Below are 18,194 nucleotides of genomic sequence, written 5' to 3' on the forward strand. Positions count from 1 at the left end.
CCCTGGCCTTGGAAGCCACATAGAACAGTCAGCAGGCTGGACTCTCTGTGGAGGAGCTTGAAGTACAGCCCTTACCCACCAGCAGGGCCTGTGAGGAGGGACCCACCGTGCAGGTGCTGGTGTGCTGGAAGGGTAGAGGTTTGTTCTTTTCATAAGTTACCAACTGCATTTTATTTTTTATTTTTTTAGACAGAGTCTCACTCTTTTGCCCAAGCTGGAGTACAGTGGAGCTATCTCGGCTCACTGTAACCTCTGCCTCCCGGGCTCGAGCGATTCTCCTGCCTCAGCCTCCCAAGTAGCTGGTACTACAGGCACCTGCCACTGTGCCCGGCTAATTTTTGTATTTTTAGTAGAGACAAGGTTTCACCATGTTAGTCAGGCTGGTCTCAAACTCCTGACCTCAAGTGATCTGCTCACCTCGGCCTCCCAAAGTGCTGGGATTATAGGCGTGAGCCATCGCACTCAGCCACCAGCTGCATTTTAGTAGAGATAGGGGTGGAAAATCACCGCAGTGCAGACCTTCTTTATCCTAGAGACTCTTCTGTGTAGTTAACAGAGTGAAGGTCACAGAGATCATCAGGTGTGGCTATAGAGCGCACCCATAGTATAGGCAGTATGTAGTAAAAGAGCAAAGTTCTTGTATAAAATGGTCTAGACAGGACTTGAGCATGTCTACTTACAGGGACATGGAACCAGTCGGCAAGTATCTTGGTGAGCCGGATGGTGATAGGATCAAAGTCACCCTCCAATACCCACCTATGTGAGTCTGGTCAGTGGCAGAGTGCTGGAGGTGAGTCACTGTCCACAAGGAGGTCAGGGCTCCCGGGAGGGAAGGACGAAGATTGCAACTGCCCCTTTCCAAGGTACAGCACAAGAAACCTTCCTAGCGGGCCAGCATGACCCAGACCAGAACCGGGAGAAACCAAAGGGCAGACGGGCTGGCAACATACATTCCCCAGAGGAAGGGGCATCCAGGCAGGACCCCAGGACCAAGTCTGAAAGTTCCAGAGAGCACAGCCAGAGGGGATGCTGGAAGCTTCTCTGATCCCAGCCCCACAGGAATGTGTCTGGGGACAAGTGGCCAGGCATGGCCGCAGATCAGGAGCAGAACAGTGAGCCAGGCAGAGCCCACTGTGTTACCACAGTAGGGAACAAGGAGCAGGGCGGGCAGCACCCATCTGCAAGGTTGCCTGTGGGCATCAAGAGGCCTCCACCTGCAAGGCCTGACAGCCCTGTCCGATGCCCATGGCGTGTTTGGAAGGGAACTGAACCCCCACAGCAAGGAGCATTTCCAACCCAGAATGGGATGGCTTCCTGCTGGTAGGGCAGACAGTGCATCAGCAACTAACAGGAAAAGAGAAAGAAGCAGCACCCCGGATCTACCCTCCCTTATCCTCAGTCCCCTAGTTTAGAAGAAGGGGCCTCTCTGCCCCACTCAACCCTCCTGTGTCACCTGGGGTGGGCAGATGGCCGCTCCATGTATTCCATCCCCTTAACTCCAGGGCTCAGCTGAGGGGTGGGTACCGACCCAAGCCCTTAAGATTCCACCCCAGGACTTCACTGGAAGTACTGGCAAGGCAGCCCTCTCTCCACTGAGGTTGTAGGTAGCAAGGACCATTAGAGCCTGGAGCTGCCCTGTTAGGGGGCCTGCAGGAGAGTGAGGCTATGGCAGAGGGAAGCGGAGCTGAAGGTGGACAGCATCTGTGGCTCTGGGTCCAGCCCTGCCTGATCTCCCTGCCTTAGACTTTTCGGTTACTTAAGTCAGCTCAAGTTGCACTCCCATCTCCTGTAACCTTAAGAGAGCTCGGGCTGGGCACGGTGGTTCACGTCGGTAATCCCAGCACTTTGGGAGGCCGAGGTGAGCAGATCACGAGGTCAGGAGTTCAAGACCAGCCTGACCAACATGGTGAAATCCCGTCTTTACTAAAAATACAAAAAATTAGCTGAGCGTGGTAGTGTGCTCCTGTAATCCCAGCTAATCAGGAGTCTGAGGCAGAAGAATCGCTTGAACCTGGGAGGTAGAGGTTGCAGTGAGCTGAGATCGTGCCACTAAACTCCAGCCTGGGCAACAGAGGGAGACTCTGTTTCTAAATAAATAAATAAAATAAGAGTCCTCACTGCTACAGTGAGAATCACGGTGGTTATTTGTCGTAGCTGTAAGTATTGGGTTCCGGAAAGAGCAGAGCATTCATTATCACAGTGCCTATTTCGGTTCCTGAAACAAGCTGATGTGAGCAGCTCCCCTGGAGCCTTAGAACATGTCCAAGAAGGAACTGAAGCAATTGGGTGCATAAAGTATATGGCAGTAATGGCTCAGGGAGCTTGCTTGCTTGCTTGCTTGCTTTCTTCCTTTCTTTCTTTCTTTTTCTTTTTTTTTTTTTTAGACAGAGTCTAACTCTGTCACCCAGGCTGGAGTGCAGTGGTACAATCTTGGCTCACTACAGCCTCCACCTCCTGAGTTCAAGCAATTCTGCCTCAGCCTCCGAGTAGCGGGGATTACAGGCATCTGCCACCACACCCGGCTAATTATTTGTATCTTTAGTAGAGACCGGGTTTCATCATGTTGGCCAGGCTAGTCTCAAACTCCTGACCTTGTGATCCGCCTGCCTTGGCCTCCCAAAGTGCTGGGATTACAGGCATGAGCCACCGCGCCCTGCCTCAGGGAGCTTTTTCGAGAGCTGCCTTCTCAGAAGGCTGGACTGGCTGGCGTGTGGAGTGACACAGACCTGTGCTGGGGCCAGTGCTGCAGAGGGGTCCACAGTGCGGAGGGCGCCTGTTGAGCAGCTGCAACCATGGCTAGTGCTGGGCTGCACGGTAATGTTCCACACTGTGGGAGCCCGCCTGATGGCCCTGGTGAGCCACACGTGGGGACTCTAAAGACAGTTGCACAATGTGGCTTCTCCCTGGGCTAGAGACCATGACCTGAATGATCTCACCCCAGACTCCCCATTCACTTCTCCTGTTCTTCAGTCCTGCTTGTGCTTGGCTTATGCAAAGAGAACTATATTTCTTAGTCTCATCTGAGAACTTGGGGCCTGACCTTGTATGTCAGTGGTTCTCAACTGGGGCCGATTTTGCAATGATCTGGTAACGTCTGCAGATGTTTTTGGCTGTCCAAACTTAGGGGAGTGATGCTACCAGCATCTGGTGGGCGGGGTTCAGGGATGTTGTTAAACATTGTACAATACACAGGATAGGTGCCCACCCATGCAATGGGCTGGTCCAAGTCAAGATATCATGTCAAGATGTGCTGAGATTAAGAACCACTGCCATTTTTTTTTTCTTGAGATGGAGTTTCGCTCCTGTTGCTCGGGCTGGTGTTCAATGGCACGATCTCAGCTCACTGCAACCTCTGCCTCCCATGTTCAAGAAATTCTCCCAAGTAGCTGCGATTAACAGGCTTGGGCCACCATACCTGGCTACTTTTGTATTTTCAGTAAAGACAGGGTTTCTCCATGTTGGTCAGGCTGGTCTCAAACTCCTGACCTCAGGTGATCCACCCGCCTCGGCCTCCCAAAGTGCTGGGATTACAGGTGTGAACCACCATACCTGGCCCCACTGACATAGTATCTTCAAATACGTCCGTTTATTTACATGGAAGAAAGCCTTATAAATATATCAAAGTGAATCACAGGTAAGGAATGACTTAGAACAAGAAAAAAACCATTGCTATATTTCTGTAGTATGGGATGACAGAGACTCAGGCAGTGATGGGACTGTGATCCCAGCCTTGGGGGTCAGCCAGAGACCCTGCAGGAGGCCACCCAGATGAGGTAAGGCCCCTGTGCAATCTGTCCAGCCGTCCTTCACTGCTGTTCCTGAGCAGAGGAGTGGCACCTGTGAGCCACACCCGCCACCCCATGCCTATCCTTCTCCCCCTCAGTACCCCCGGCCCAGGCCTGTAGAGGTTCATCCCAGATCCAAGAGCAGATGCTGCCCAGCACCAGGAAATGGAGAGGGCTAGGGGCAGCTGTGTGCATTCTTCTCCCAGAAGCATAGTTGAGTGCCTGCTCCACTGGGCGAGGCCCCAAGGCCACTGTCTGGCCAGGCCTGAGGGACTGCAGTGCTGAGTGACAAGGACAACCCTGATGCCTGCATTAGGGCAGATGACAGGTGGTTCCCCAGTGGAGAGAGAAGCTGCAGGGAGGGCTTCCTGGAGGAAGCGTGCAGGCTCTCGACATGGAGCCCACCCCTCCTGCTCCTCCTCCACTGCTGTGCCCTGGACTCTGTGCCCCCACCTCCTCGCCAGTACCTCCACTCTCCACCCTCACCCTGCACCAGGCTCATCTCCCTGGGTCTGACTGCCCGTCTTGGAAGCATTCCTGGAGCCCTTTACACAGAATTTAGTGATCCCAGGAAGCGGCCTTAGAGTTTCCAGGCAAAGGCTTTGCAGCATTGTTCCCCTGCCACAGGGTTGCTTTCTCTCTGCTGTGGCCTCTTTGACACGTTCTCAGAGGCGGTCTTGTCCAAGCCACTCCCCACAGAAAGCCAGGCCTTGGAGGCTGGGAGTTCCAGATGGGCCGTCAGGGGCACTCCCCACCACACCAGCCTCCGCAGGCAGGGAAGGGAGGCCGCTGGCCCTGCTCCCCACCGCTCCGTGATGGCCCCACTCACAGCCTTCTCAGTGCTGGGGGCTCCTGGCCAGACAGTGCTTCCTACAGGGCCCTCGGCTCCCCAGGAAATCCTCCTACTGCCACCCCACTGGGCATGATCCTGAGGGCTGCATGCTCACGCCAGCCTGCCCTGGCCTCCTGACTTCACCGCAGCTTGCAATCCTTTGTTTACTCGCGTGATTAGCGATTTTCTCTCTCTCCTCTGTCCTTCTCTCAGAGGACTGTACCTGCTTTGATCCCCCCACCCCATGCATCACCGCTTATCTTACAGTTCCCAGATAGGAGGAGGCCCTCAGTAAAGGTTGTGCTGGCTGACTGAATGAAGAAAAATAGTTCAGGAGCACTTCCAGGCCTTCTTGACCCCAGAGGTCTGTCTTATCAGCCTTGCATGCTGCCTTCCATTCCCACCACTGACCACCTGCTCAGATAAGGTGTTGTGTTGTGTCCAGCTGGGCCCTTCCGTCACGGATCGTAGGTTGATTCATAAGCACAATGGGAGCCCAGAGGCTTCAGCAAAGATTGGCAAAGAGAAGCTGGGGCAGGAACTGGGGACAGGAGAGGGTTTCAGACCCAGAGTCAGAACTGCATTGCAGGGCTTCACCCGACTCCAAGCTGGTCAGCCTCTCCTAGGGAAGAGGATGGGGGCGGGGACTGACTCTGGGCTGGGGTCTCACTGAGTTTCCTGGCAGCAGGAATACTGGAAGAGTCTATCCCAGGCCTCATTTATTTCGGTGTGAAAGCATGGAGGCGGAGTCTCACTCTATAGCCCAGGCCAGAGTACAGTGGCACGATCTCAGCTCACTGCAACCTCTGCCTCCTGGGTCCCGGTTCAAGCGATTCTCCTGTCTCAGCCTCTGGAGTAGCTGGGATTACAGGCACGAGCCACCATGCTCAGCTAATTTTTGTAATTTTAGTAGAGACAGGGTTTCACCATGTTGGCCACGCTGGTCTTGAACTCCTCCCAAAATGCTGGGATTACAGGAGTGAGCCACTGCGCTGGGCAGAGATTGTTCTTATGGGTATGGAGGCAGCAAAGAGAGAGGACATGGGAAGAATGAGCCTCACCTTGTGAGTTTCCACAGGGCCTTCAAGTCACAGACACAGCCGCATGCTTCCTCTGGCAGGAGTGCTGGGGAAGGCTGGACTCCTTTGAGTTGTCTGAAGCTCATTCTCATTATTGGTCCCCCCTGCCGCCCCACCATTACTGAACGGATGCCTTTTGAGAGGCGCTGGAGGTGTCAGTTCAATGGCTGCAATAGAACCACGCAGGATCAAGTTTTAATTGAGAATCTGTCTCTGTTTGAATCCTGTATATAACCACAGGGTTGTATTATGCTTGGAAATATTTTGTGCATTTAGGAGACCAAGTCTTAGTCAGAAACTTTATTTTATTTATATGTATATAAATATTTTATATATTATATATATAAATAAAATATATTTTATATAATATATATAAATTATATATATTTTTATATTTATATTTATAGGCTGAGTCTTGCTCTGTTGCCAGGCTGGAGCACAGTGGTATAATCTTGACTCACTGTGACCTCCGCCTCCTGGGTTCAAGTGATGCTCCTGCCTTAGCCTCCCAAGTAGCTGGGACTACAGGTGTGCGCCACCATGCCCAACTAATTTTTGGATTTTTAGTAGAGACAGGGTTTCACCATGTTGGCCAGGATGGTCTTGATCTCTTGAACTCATGATCTGCCCGCCTCAGCCTCCCAACATGCTGGGATTACAGGCATGAGCCACCGCACCTGGCCTGGCGTAGAATTTTAAAACCACATTCCTGTGCTACCTGTTCAGAATATAGGTACACAAAAATGTATCACGTTGCGCTTGGGCACGGTGGCTCACACCTGTAATCCCAGCACTTTGGGAGGCTGAGGCGGGAGGATCATGAGGTCAAGAGATCGAGACCATCCTGGCCAACATGGCAAAACCCCGTCTCTACTAAAAATCCAAAAATTAGGTGGGCATGGTATTGCACACTTGTAGTCCCAGTCACTTGGAAGGCTGAGGCAAGAGAATCAGTTGAACTCGGTAGGGGGAGGTTGCAGTGAGCTGAGATCGCACCACTGCACTCTAGCCTGGCGACAGAGCAAGACTCCATCTCAAAAAAAGAAAGGAAGGAAGAAATCACACTCTGGCTGCTGAGTGCAGAACGGATTGGATTGTGTGGACCACAGCGGATGAGAGAGCACAGATGAAGGGGGATGGGGAGATGGAGTGCCGCAGATGGACTGAGAGCTATTTGAAAGCCTCAAGAAAGAGGCTTTTGTGAGCCGTGTGTGTGCATGTGTGTGCACGCGCGTGCTCTTAGGGAGAGGGTTGGTGAGGGAGAGGCAGTGCCAACATTGGCCTTCAGTCTCTGGCTCTTGCAACTTGAAGAAAGATGATGCCCTTCCCTGAGACACCCAGTGCTGTAGGGGGCCAGGTTTATGGGGGAAGCTCAACTATGTATTACGCTGTTGCTATGAGAACCATCAACTTCTTACATTTACTATATGCTGTGCCTTCCTCCTACACCTTAGCGGTGTTTTAAATCTTAACGCGTGTCTTGGATTTAGCTTATTTAAAATACCAAGCTAGCAAATCACGTATGCAAAGAGTATGTCAGGCCATCTATAAAATTTTGATTATTTCTCTGATCGTCTAGGTAGTACTGAGGGAGCATTTGCGAAAGAACGTGGTGGCGGCTGGGAATCATGTGGGCGTGGCCAGCCCTGGATCCCACTGCTTAGGTAGCTCACACAAACAACACAGGCAGGTAGGGCTCCCTGGAACTGGTTTTCTTCCATCTGCAGCCTGTGAAGCCAGTTGAGGCATCTCAAGTTCTTCAATTTTTCACTTCTGAGGGGATTTCTGATCCGGGGTGTGTAGTACTCATGTTCTCTGGGTTGGCTGATCCCACCCAACTCTAAGTCTGCTGTCGCAGGGATCTGAGAGGGAGTAACTACAAAAAAGAAAGAAGTAGGGCTGGGTGCGGTGGCTCACGCTTGTAATCACAGCACTTTGGGAGGCCGAGGCGGGCGGATCACAGGTTAGGAGATCGAGACCATCCTGGTTAACACGGTGAAACCCCATCTCTTCTAAAAATACAAAAAATTAGCCGGCGTGGTGGCTTGTACCTATAATCTCACCTACTCGAGAGGCTGAGGCAGGAGAATTGCTTGAACTGGGTGGTGGAGGTTGCAGTGAGCCAAGATGGTGCCACTGCACTCCAGCCTATGTGACAGAGCAAGACTGCCTCTCAAAAAAAAAAAAAAATTAGACATATTGGAGAAAAGAGGCCACCCCCTTCAATATCAGCTAAATTTAACCAATGGTTTTGTGATCATTTAGTAGGTTCCCCCAGAAGCCCATTCTTCTCCTCGTCCTTTAGCTCACACCATTAGCAGTGAGCATTATCTCCATGCCAGCAAAACCAGAGAATCAAAGAATAAATATGTCAATGTCCTGGCTTTGATTCTTCTGAGGTCAAGGTAAGAGAGAAACGGGAAGAACAGCTTCCTACTCCTCTCTCTAGGGTGGTGGTGCTGAAATTGTGGTCCCTCAACCAGCAACGCTGGCCTTACCTGGTACCTGATTAAAAATGAAAATTCTAGGGCCAGGCACAGTGTCTCAAGCCTGGAATTCCAGCACTTTGGGAGGCCAACGTTGCGGGGTGGGGGGGGGGGTGTCACTTGAGACCAGGAGTTTGAGACCAGCCTGGGCAACATATCGAGACACCATCTATGCACAAAGTTTTTGAATTAGCTGGGTGTGGTATTGTGCGCCTGTTGTCCCAGCTACTTGGGAGGCTGAAGTGTGAGGCTCTGTTGAGTCTGGGAGGTTGAGGCTGCAGCAAGCTAAGTTTGTGCTACTGTACTCCAGTCTGGGTAACGGAGCAACAGCCTGTCTCTTTAAAAAAGAAGAAGAGGCCAGGTGTGGTGGCTCACACCTGTAATCCCAGTACTTTGGGAGGCCGAGGTGGGCGGATCACGAGGTCAAGAGATCGGGACCATCCTGACCAACACGGCGAAACCCTGTATCTACTAAAAAAAAATACCAAAATTAGCTGGGTGTGGTGGTGCGCACCTGTAGTTCCAGCTACTCAGGAGGTTGAGGCAGGAGAATTGCTTGAACCTGGGAGGCGGAGGTTGCAGTGAGCCCAGATCTCACCACTGCACTCCAGCCTGGTGCCTAGCAACAGAGCGAGACTCTGTCTCAAAAAAAAAAAAAAAAAAAAAAAAAAAAAAAAAAAAAAAAAAAAAAAAGAATGAGAAGGAGGAGGAGGAACAAGAAAGATGAAAGCAAAAGAAAGCAAGATAGGAAAGACAGGAGAGACAGGAAAGAAAGGAAGAAAAAGAGAGAGAGAAAGAAAGAAAGAGTAAGAAAAAGTCTTTCCCATCTTGCAAGATGGCAGGTGAAAAAGTTGAGAAGCTGAATACCAAAGACAAGAAACCCGAGGCCAAGAAGGCTGATGCTGGTGGCAAGGTGAAGAGGCGGAACCTCTAGGCTAAAAAGCCCAAGAAGGGGAAGTCCCATTGCAGCCGCAATCCTGTCCTTGTCAGAGGAATTGGCAGGTATTCCCCATCTGCCGTGTATTTGAGAAAGGCCATGTCCAAGAGGAAGTACTCAGATGCCAAATCCAAGGATGAAAAGAAAAAGAAGTTTCTTGGAACTGTTACAAAACTGGTTGGTGGTGACAAGAACGGCAGTGTCCAGGTGGTTGAACTTCGCAAAATGCCCAGGTATTATCCTACTGAAGATGTGCCTCGAAGGCTGCTGAGCCATGGCACAAACCCTTCAGTCAGCACATGAGAAAACTGTGAGCCAGCATCACCCTGGGACCATTCTGATCATCTTCAGTGGACACCACAGGGGCAAGAGGGAGGTTTTCCTGAAGCAGCTGGCTCGTGGCTGGTTACTTGTGACGGGCCCTCTGGTCCCCAATAGAGTTTATCTACGAAGAACACACCAGAAATGTGTCATTGCCACCTCAACCAAAATTGACATCAGCAGCGTAAAAATCCCAAAACATGTTACTGATGCTTACTTCAAGAAGAGGTGGCTGTGAAGTCCAGACGCCAGGAAGGTGAGATCTTCGACACAGAAAAAGAGAACTGCCAGATGACAGAGCAGCACAAGATGGATCGGAAAGCTGTGGACTCACACATTTCACCAAAGAGCAAAGCTATTCCTCACAGGGCTACCTGTGATCTGTGTTTGCCCTGACAAATGGAATTCATCCTCACAAATTTGTGTTTTAAATGTCTTAAGAACCTAATTAAATAGGTGACTTCAAAAAAAAAAAAAAAAAAGAAAAAAGAGAAAGAAAAAGAAAGAGAGAAAGAAAGATTGATTTTCATGTCTCACTCCAGACTTACGGAATAAGACATTCTGGGGTGCAGTGCCCGGATATCTATAATTTAATAAACTCACGGTGGTTCGGATGCACAACTGACCTCTGAGAACCACTGAATTTTGAACTGGAAGGGATGAGAGAATTCCCCAGGCCACCACGTGGGGGCAGTAAAGCCACAGAGGAGCTACCTGAGCAACCGGGCCTCGCAGAACTGCCTGCAGCCCGGGCGGGAGCGGCTTGGCCGCTGCAGGACAGGACACGGCAGCTGGGTGGGCTGGGCCAGGACAAGTTGAGGCTGAGACGCAGAGAACTTGCACCACAGACCCAGAGCCCTGGAAGGAAGTGGACACCTCAGCCAACACCAGCGCGAGGGCGGAGTGGGCACGAGAAGACCCTCGCGGTGTGGCCAGAGTAAGCTGGAGGACCCGGACTCAGGCCCTGACGCTGCTCTGCCTCTGCCTTCTTCACTCCAGTCTGGAGCCATGTTGAGCTTCTGGCCTGCAAGGTCTTACTATTTCATGGAGAAGACAGACAAAAATAGCCCACTGTCGGCCGGGCACCATGGCTCATGACTGTAATCCCAGCACTTTGGTAAGCCGAGGCAGGCAGATCACCTGAGGTCAGGAGTTCAAGGCCAGCCTGACCAATATGGTGAAATCCATCCCTCTAAAAATAGAAAAATGAGCTGGGTGTGGTGGCAGATGCCTGTAATCCAGCTACTCAGGAGGCTGAGGTGACAGAATCGGTTGAATCAGGGAGGCAGAGGTTGCAGTGAGCCAAGATCATGCCACTGCACTCCTGCCTGGGCGACAAGAGTGGGACTCCTTCTCAAAAAAAAAAAAAAAAAAAAAAAAAAATCCATTGTCAAGATGGCAGTGTGACCACAAGCTACATCTCTTTCTTCTATAAATCATCATTAGGCATGGTTAAAAACATGTATATATATGTATACATGCTGGGTGCAGTGGCTCACGCCTGCAATCCCAGCACTTTGGGAAGCTGAGGCGGGTGGATCACGAGGTCAGGAGTTCGAGACCAGCCTGACCAACATGGTGAAACCCCGTCTCTACTAAAAATACAAAAAAATTATGTGTGCATGGTGGCGCACACCTGTAATCCCAGCTACTCAGGAGGCTGAGGCCGCAGAATCGCTAGAGCCCGGAAGGCTGAGGTTGCAGTGAGAGGAGATCGGACACTGCGCTCCAGCCTGGCGACAGAGCGAGATTCCGTCGCAAAAAAACGAAAGGAAGTTTGGAGACGGCTCAGAGGGCTTGGGTTGAACAGTGGCGATTTTTGTTTCCCGCACCCCCTGCACACGCGAAAGCGCTCGCGCTGCCTTTGGCTCCGGCAGGGGCGTCCGTCCGGAACCTGTGAGCCACGGAACTTACGGCTCTGAGCACCAAGTTGTGCCAGGAGCATCCTTTCGGAGCGGTTTCCGGGGCGCTCTCTTGCCTTGCCTGCATCTGTGGCGTGGGGAGTTGCTGATGGCCGTCGCCCCCCGGGCCTGGCGCTGACGGACCCTGGAGCGGCGTCTGACTAAGGTCTACAAAGCCACCGGCGGCCGGAGTGCTTCCTCGCTGAAGTCAGAGCCCGGGCTCGCCGTGCGACCCAGGTCTCCCGTGGAGGCGCGTTGCCGACCTCCTGCAATTGTGGAGCCAGGGGAAGGTAAGGGGAAGTGTAACTCCCTTTCCCCCACATTTCAGAGTTCATACTTTCCTAGGCTATCAGCATTTTAGAGATTGTTAAAATGTTTACAGTATGGATCTCTCAGTTAAATGTTATTGAAATCAGCCTAACCTCAGTTATGAAGCCTCCCTTGAGGCTTCTTCCAGCCCCCATCCCTCTACACACAAACTGTCGGTTTCTCCTTCTGCCTTTGTGCTCCTAAAGCACTCAGTGTTTACCTATCCTCATACTTTACTGAAAGTACACATCTGTCACGTGTCTGTCCACCCTCATAAGCTTCTTGAGAATGAGAACTTTCATGTCTCTTCCCAGCACAAGTGTTTTATATGTATATTGTTGAAGAACTTCAAATATGATCTATAAAATGGTGACTCATTTATATTTCCAACCCCAGCCTCTTCCTTGAGTTCCCAGCTCACAGCGACTACAAACAACTTAGTCTGAATTCAGTAGCACACAGCTGGAAGATCCGCACTGGACAGCTTTGCACGATTTTTAACATTTTGGTACTCTCAGCATCACCAATTCACTGTGTCCAAAATAGAGTAGAATGTTGTTTCTACCCACCTGTACTCTGCCATCCCCTGAAGTCCTTTGCCCCACCACTCAAGGGGTGCCTGTCACCTATGGCAGTAAATGGCACTTCTGTCTTTCCAGTTGCTCACACACAAAACTAGGCTGCTGCTTTGATGTCTTCATTTTTCTCTATTCTATATCTAATTCCCTAGCAATTGTTAGTTCTGTCTCCACACTGTACTCAGCATACTCACTGCTGTACCTCCTGCTTAAATCGCCATCATCCTTTGCCTGGAATGCTGCATCAACTTTCTAATCACTGTCCTTTCCCCTCCTCCTTCCTCCCTTTCTTCTTCCTTTGTGTAAATCATCATTTCATCCTTCTGCTTAAAACTTCTAATGTTGGCCAGGCGCGGTAGCTCAAGCCTGTAATCCCAGCACTTTGGGAGGCCGAGGCGGGTGGATCACAAGGTCAAGAGATCGAGACCATCCTGGTCAACATGGTGAAACCCCGTCTCTACTAAAAATACAAAAAATTAGCTGGGCATGGGGGCGCATGCCTGTAATCCCAGCTACTCAGGAGGCTGAGGCAGGAGAATTGCCTGAACCCAGGAGACGGAGGTTGCGGTGAGCCGAGATCGCGCCATTGCACTCCAGCCTGGGTAACAAGAGCGAAACTCCGTCTCAAAAAAAAAAAACAAAAAAAAAACTTCTAATGTTTTCTTATTACACTTAAAATGGCAAACTCTTCCCCTTGAGCCCAGCAGAATTTGGCTCCCTTCAGTCTCCAGCTTCAGCTTCTGCCTCCTTCACACTCTAGCCATGCTCACTTTTTTGTTCTTCAGGCTTACCAAGCTCAGTTGCATCTTAGAGAATTTGTTCTTGCTATTTCTTCTGCCTGGAATATGTTTCCCAATCTTTATAAGACTATATCCTTATCTGTAGGTTTCATTTCAGATGTCACATCTAAGAGAGGTTTTCTTTAACCACTATAGCCAAAGCAAATGTTGATCATTGAATGAATAACTGAATGAATGAATGGAGTGGTATATAATGTAGCAGAGTTGATAATTTAAGGGTAATTCACTAAATATCTCCAAGCAAATAGATTTGTAATGCTTTTCCAGCCTAAAATATATACAACTGATTCACAGATACTTGGTTGACAGGTTTTACATATCAGTTTCGCTCATCAGCTTATATGTTCTTGGGGCCAAAATCTATACTTACATTTCATTGAAATTTGATTTTACCTAAGAGTTGGGGTTTTTATTTTTCTTTTAATTAAGAGTGCTGTGAAATTATTACCTATAACTCTAAATCTCATTTAATTCCTCCCAATAGGATTCAAGATGGATTGACATCAAAGTTCACTTCTTTAGCAGAAGTGCTTTATGGCTTTAAAAAAATATTAGAGAATGGTAGGATGCATCGAAGCCCTTTACAAAAACTTGTGATAGAAAGTTTTGACGATGGGCAGATTTTGCAACAACTGGAATTGCAAAAGTTACCAATTTTACAATACTTCTAGAATGCAGTTAGTGAAACTAAGCTGAAGATATCAGTCGTCTCCCAGAGACACAGGCTGATGGCCAGGAGGACCTAGAATATGTCGAGGAGGAGGAGGAAATGACTGACATGGGTAGTGGCAATCCTGAAGTGGGTGAGAGAACTAAAAACTCAAGCAAATTCCATCTGAGGAAAAGCCCAGTTTTCAGTGATGAGAATTCTGACCTTGACTTTGATGTCAACAAACTGGACCAGCCAGCGAGGTGTAAAATGAAGGACATGAAAAACCAAGAGGAAAGTCCATAGCACACAAGAAATTCTTCAGGCTCTATGAAACGGAGTCCTGTTTAGAAAACAGAAAAGAAGAGGAACGAAAAGATGGTCATGATGGTGAGGTAGAAGATACTGGTTTTTCTGAAGATACTGATTCTGATGAAGATGAAGGCAGACTGTTTGGAAGTAAAAAACTTAAGGTAAAGTTTTGAGAGAGGAGACACTTTCCTCCTCCTCAAATTAGCTTCCGTTCTGTTTTTCTAGGAGAGATATAATTGTAGGTAGTTAGAAGATTTAGAGATAAAAAGTATTGTGCTCTATCTTATCAGTTACAAATGAATCTGTGCTTCCATTCAGTTTATGTTCCAGTTGTTCTTATAATAATTTTATGTTAGTGTGATTAGTTGCCAATTTCACCTAATAACTATGTTTGGGTTGTGTTGTTATTAAGTTAGAAAATAACGTATCCATACAGTATACATACAAAAATGTATGCATGTGCTAATAATGTATTTTTCTCTTCCTAATTAATAGTTTTAAAAATCTTTTCATTTTAGTCAGGTAAAAGTTCCAGAAATCTGAAATAGAAAGATTTTTTGATCTAGTTGAAAGTGATGAAGACATAGCAAGTATTCATGATGACAAGCTGGGTTCAAACATGATGAAATTGCTGAAGAAGCCACAGAACTAAGGGTTTCTGAAATGTTAGTATTTTGAGCCATCCTTTACATTGTGGGCTGGAATTGCCCACTCATGTCTGTGTACTTGTGGTTATCACATATGTTTGCTTTAAGTAGTTAGATTCTCTAATATCAGATGTCCTGAAGATAGCCAGAGGAAAGTCTCTGAATTTAAAGGAACATGAGAGAACATTTAATGAAGAAAAATATTACTGGTCGTAGCAACCAAACGTTTCTTACCAAGAACTTTGATTTCCTTTTGTGCCCCAAAAAATCCTTATTTTTGTGAGATAAGAGGTTTGTATTATAGATTGATGAATAATTTATTTTCTATATGTTGGACACTTTTTGTTCTTTTTCTTTTTTCTTTTCTCTTTTTTTGAGATGGCATTTTGCTCTCATTGCCCAGGCCAGAGTGCAATGGTACAATCTCAGCTCACCGCAACTTCCGCCTCCCAGGCGGAAGTGATTCTCCTGCCTCTCCACCTCCTGATTAGCTGGGATTGTAGGCATGTACCACCACGTCCAGATGATTTTTTTTTTTTTTTGTATATTTAGTAGAGGCAGGGTTTGTCCATGTTGGTTAAGCTGATCTTGAACTCCCAACCTCAGGTGATCCACCCACCTCGGCCTCCCAAAGTGGTGGGATTACAGGCGTGAACCACCACACCTGGCCTGTTCTGTTTCTTACATAGCATTTCACTTAAATAGGAGTGCAGTGGCACAATCTCGGCTCACTGCTATCTCCACCTCCCGGGTTCATGCAATTCTTCTGCCTCAGCCTCCTGAGTAGCTGGGATTACAGGCGCACACCACCGCACTTGACTAATTTTTTGTATTTTTAGTTGAGATGGGGTATCACTATGTTGGCCAGAGTGGTCTCAAACTCCTGAGCTTGTGATCCATCTGCCTCGGCCTCCCAAAGTGTTGGGATTACAGGTGTGAGCCACCACGCCCAGCCAGTATATATTTTTTTTAATAAGAGTTTTGGTATTGTAGGGATGAAGATGATGACCTTGAAAAAAGTGAAGACAGTAAACAATGTAAAGAAAGCTTGAAAAGAGTGACCTTTGTTTTGCCGGATGATGAGGAAACTGAGATAATGAAGATATAGGTGTGTGTTTTGTTTGTTTGTTTGTATGTTTGTTTGTTTTGAGATGCAGTTTCACTCTTGCTGCCCAGGCTGTAGTGCAAAGGCGTGACCTCAGCTCACCACAACCTCCGAATCCTGGCTTCAAGCGATTCTCCTGCCTCAGCCTCCTGAGTAGCTGGGATTACAAGCACGTACCACCACGCCTGGCTAATTTTGCATTTTTAGTAGAGACAGGTTTCTACATGCTGGTCAAGCTGATCTCCAGCTTCGAACCTCAGGTGATCCACCCACCTCGGCCTCCCAAAGTACTGGGACCACAGTAAGGCACCGTACCCGGCCAATACAGGTGTTTTAAATGTGAAGAAAAATTCTGAAATTAAATCCTCTTTGATAAAAGACAGGTAATGGTAGTTAGGAATTTAAGGCATTTTTAATATGTTTGACATGATTGTGGAACTCACAGACTATTTAATCTTCCCTATTTTCTTTCTTTTTTTTTTTTTTTTTTTTTTTTGAGATGGAGTCTTGCTCTATCACCCAGGCTGGAGTGCACTGGTGTGATCTCTGCTTACTGCAAATCTCTACCTCCTGGGTTCAAGCCATTCTACCTCAGCCTCCTGAGTAGCTGAGATTACAGATGCATGCCACAATGCCCGGCTAATTTTTGTATATTTAGTATTCACAGCGTTTCACCATGTTGGCCAGGCCAGTCTTGAATTCCTGACCTCAGGTGATCCTCTTGCCTCACCCTCCAGAAATGCTGGGGTTATAGGCTTGAGTCACTGTGCAGCAGCCTCCCCTATTTTTCTTGTAACTATTAACCATCCTTTGAAAACAAGTACCTTGGCCAGGTGCTGTGGCTTGTTCCTGTAATCCCAGCACTTTGGTAGTCTGAAGCAGGAGGATCACTTGGGCTCAGGAGTTCAGCACCAGCCTGGGCAACATAGTGAGACCTTGTCTCTGCAGAAAATACAAAAATTAGTGGAGCATGGTGGAGTATGCCTGTAGTCCAGCTACTTGGGTGGCTGAGGCAGGAGGATCACTTGAGCCCAGGAGGTCGATGCTGCAGTGAGCTATGATCACATCACTGCTCTCCAGCCTGGGCGGTGGAGCAAGACCCTGCCTTCAAACAAACAAATGAACAAAACAAACACACAGAAAACCAAAAATCTTGCTGCTACTCTCTAAAGCAAAAGCACACTCTACAGAGATGCTGTATAGAAAACATCTGATTTGCAAAAACAGTGCCTGCATTTGCCAGCCTATAGCTTTCAATTTGGGACCTGGGTGTCAAATAGTTGTTTATTTTCTTGTCCCTAATGTCTTTATATGTATGGCATGTCTCTCCTGACAAAGCTGTCCTGGGAGCTTCTTCTTGTAACTGCTTAGACTGCTCTGGAGGATACCGTCTATGTCTCTAAGGTGCTCCACAGATTGTGGTGAGTGCCAAATAGCTGGAATTTTAATTAATACCATCACAAGCATATCTTTCCCAGTATGCCATGATTTCAGACAAGTGAAATTGCATTTAATTTTAGTAAATGTAGTCTGGCTCCAATAACTTGGTTGTATCATTTATCTACCTTAAAGTGCTATTATAATGGAAATGAGAATAGTGCCAGGCACAGTGGCTCACACGTGCAATCCCAGCACGTTGGGAAGCTGAAGAGGGAGGATCGCTTGAGCACAGGAGTTCGAGACCAACCTGGGCCACATAGTGAAACCCCATCTCCACTAAAAATTTTAAAAATTAGGTGGGCATGGTGGCACGTGCCTGTAATCCCAGCTACTCAGGAGGCTGAGGCAGGAGAATTGCCTGAACCTAGGAGGCAGAGGTTGCGGTGAGCCGAGATCACGCTATTGCACTCCAGCCTGGGTAACAAGAGCGAAACTCTGTCTCAAAAAAAAAAAAAAAAAAAAAAAAATTAGCTGGGCATGGTAGCGTGCCCATATAGTCTCTGCTACTTGACAGGCTGACTGGGGAGGATTGCTTGAGTCCAGGAGTTCAAGGCTGCAATGAGCTATGATTGGACCACGGTACTCCAGCCTGGGCAACAGAGCTGGAGAATAGACAAATAAAAGATACCAAGAATATCAAAAGAAGCATTTTTAAACTCTCGAACCTAAATTAAATTCATCATTTTCAGATTGTCCCAGAAGATAACTTCTAAAGAAGGAAAAAAAAAAAAAAACACTATAAACTAAAGTATCAATGAGTTAGTGTCCTGCCATCTCACTCCTCTCACCCTCCTCCCACAAGAAAGAAAGAAAGAAAGGCTTGGTTTTGCTTTGAAATTATATCAGATCTTCAAGTTAAGTTTTCAATAAGTTACAAGTAATTTTTGCAATTTCCACATATAAAGAATAAAGTAGAGCTTTCAAACTTATTTCGTTGAAACTATTAGAACATGTTAATTGGTGAATCCAGTTGAATAGCATACAGATGTTCACTGTATCATTTTTTCAACTTT

At 47.9% G+C, this 18,194-nt stretch overlaps 1 pseudogene; it reads left to right on the forward strand.

The window, feature by feature from the left end:
- Nucleotides 1-9,017: 9,017 nt before the first annotated feature.
- On the forward strand, nucleotides 9,018-15,805 carry LOC116537715 (annotated as a pseudogene).
- The last annotated feature ends 2,389 nt before the right edge of the window (nucleotides 15,806-18,194 follow it).

This window comes from Sapajus apella, unplaced genomic scaffold (genome assembly GCF_009761245.1).
Source record: "Sapajus apella isolate SASKATOON/1434 unplaced genomic scaffold, GSC_monkey_1.0 scaffold113, whole genome shotgun sequence".
Lineage (NCBI taxonomy): Eukaryota > Metazoa > Chordata > Mammalia > Primates > Cebidae > Sapajus > Sapajus apella.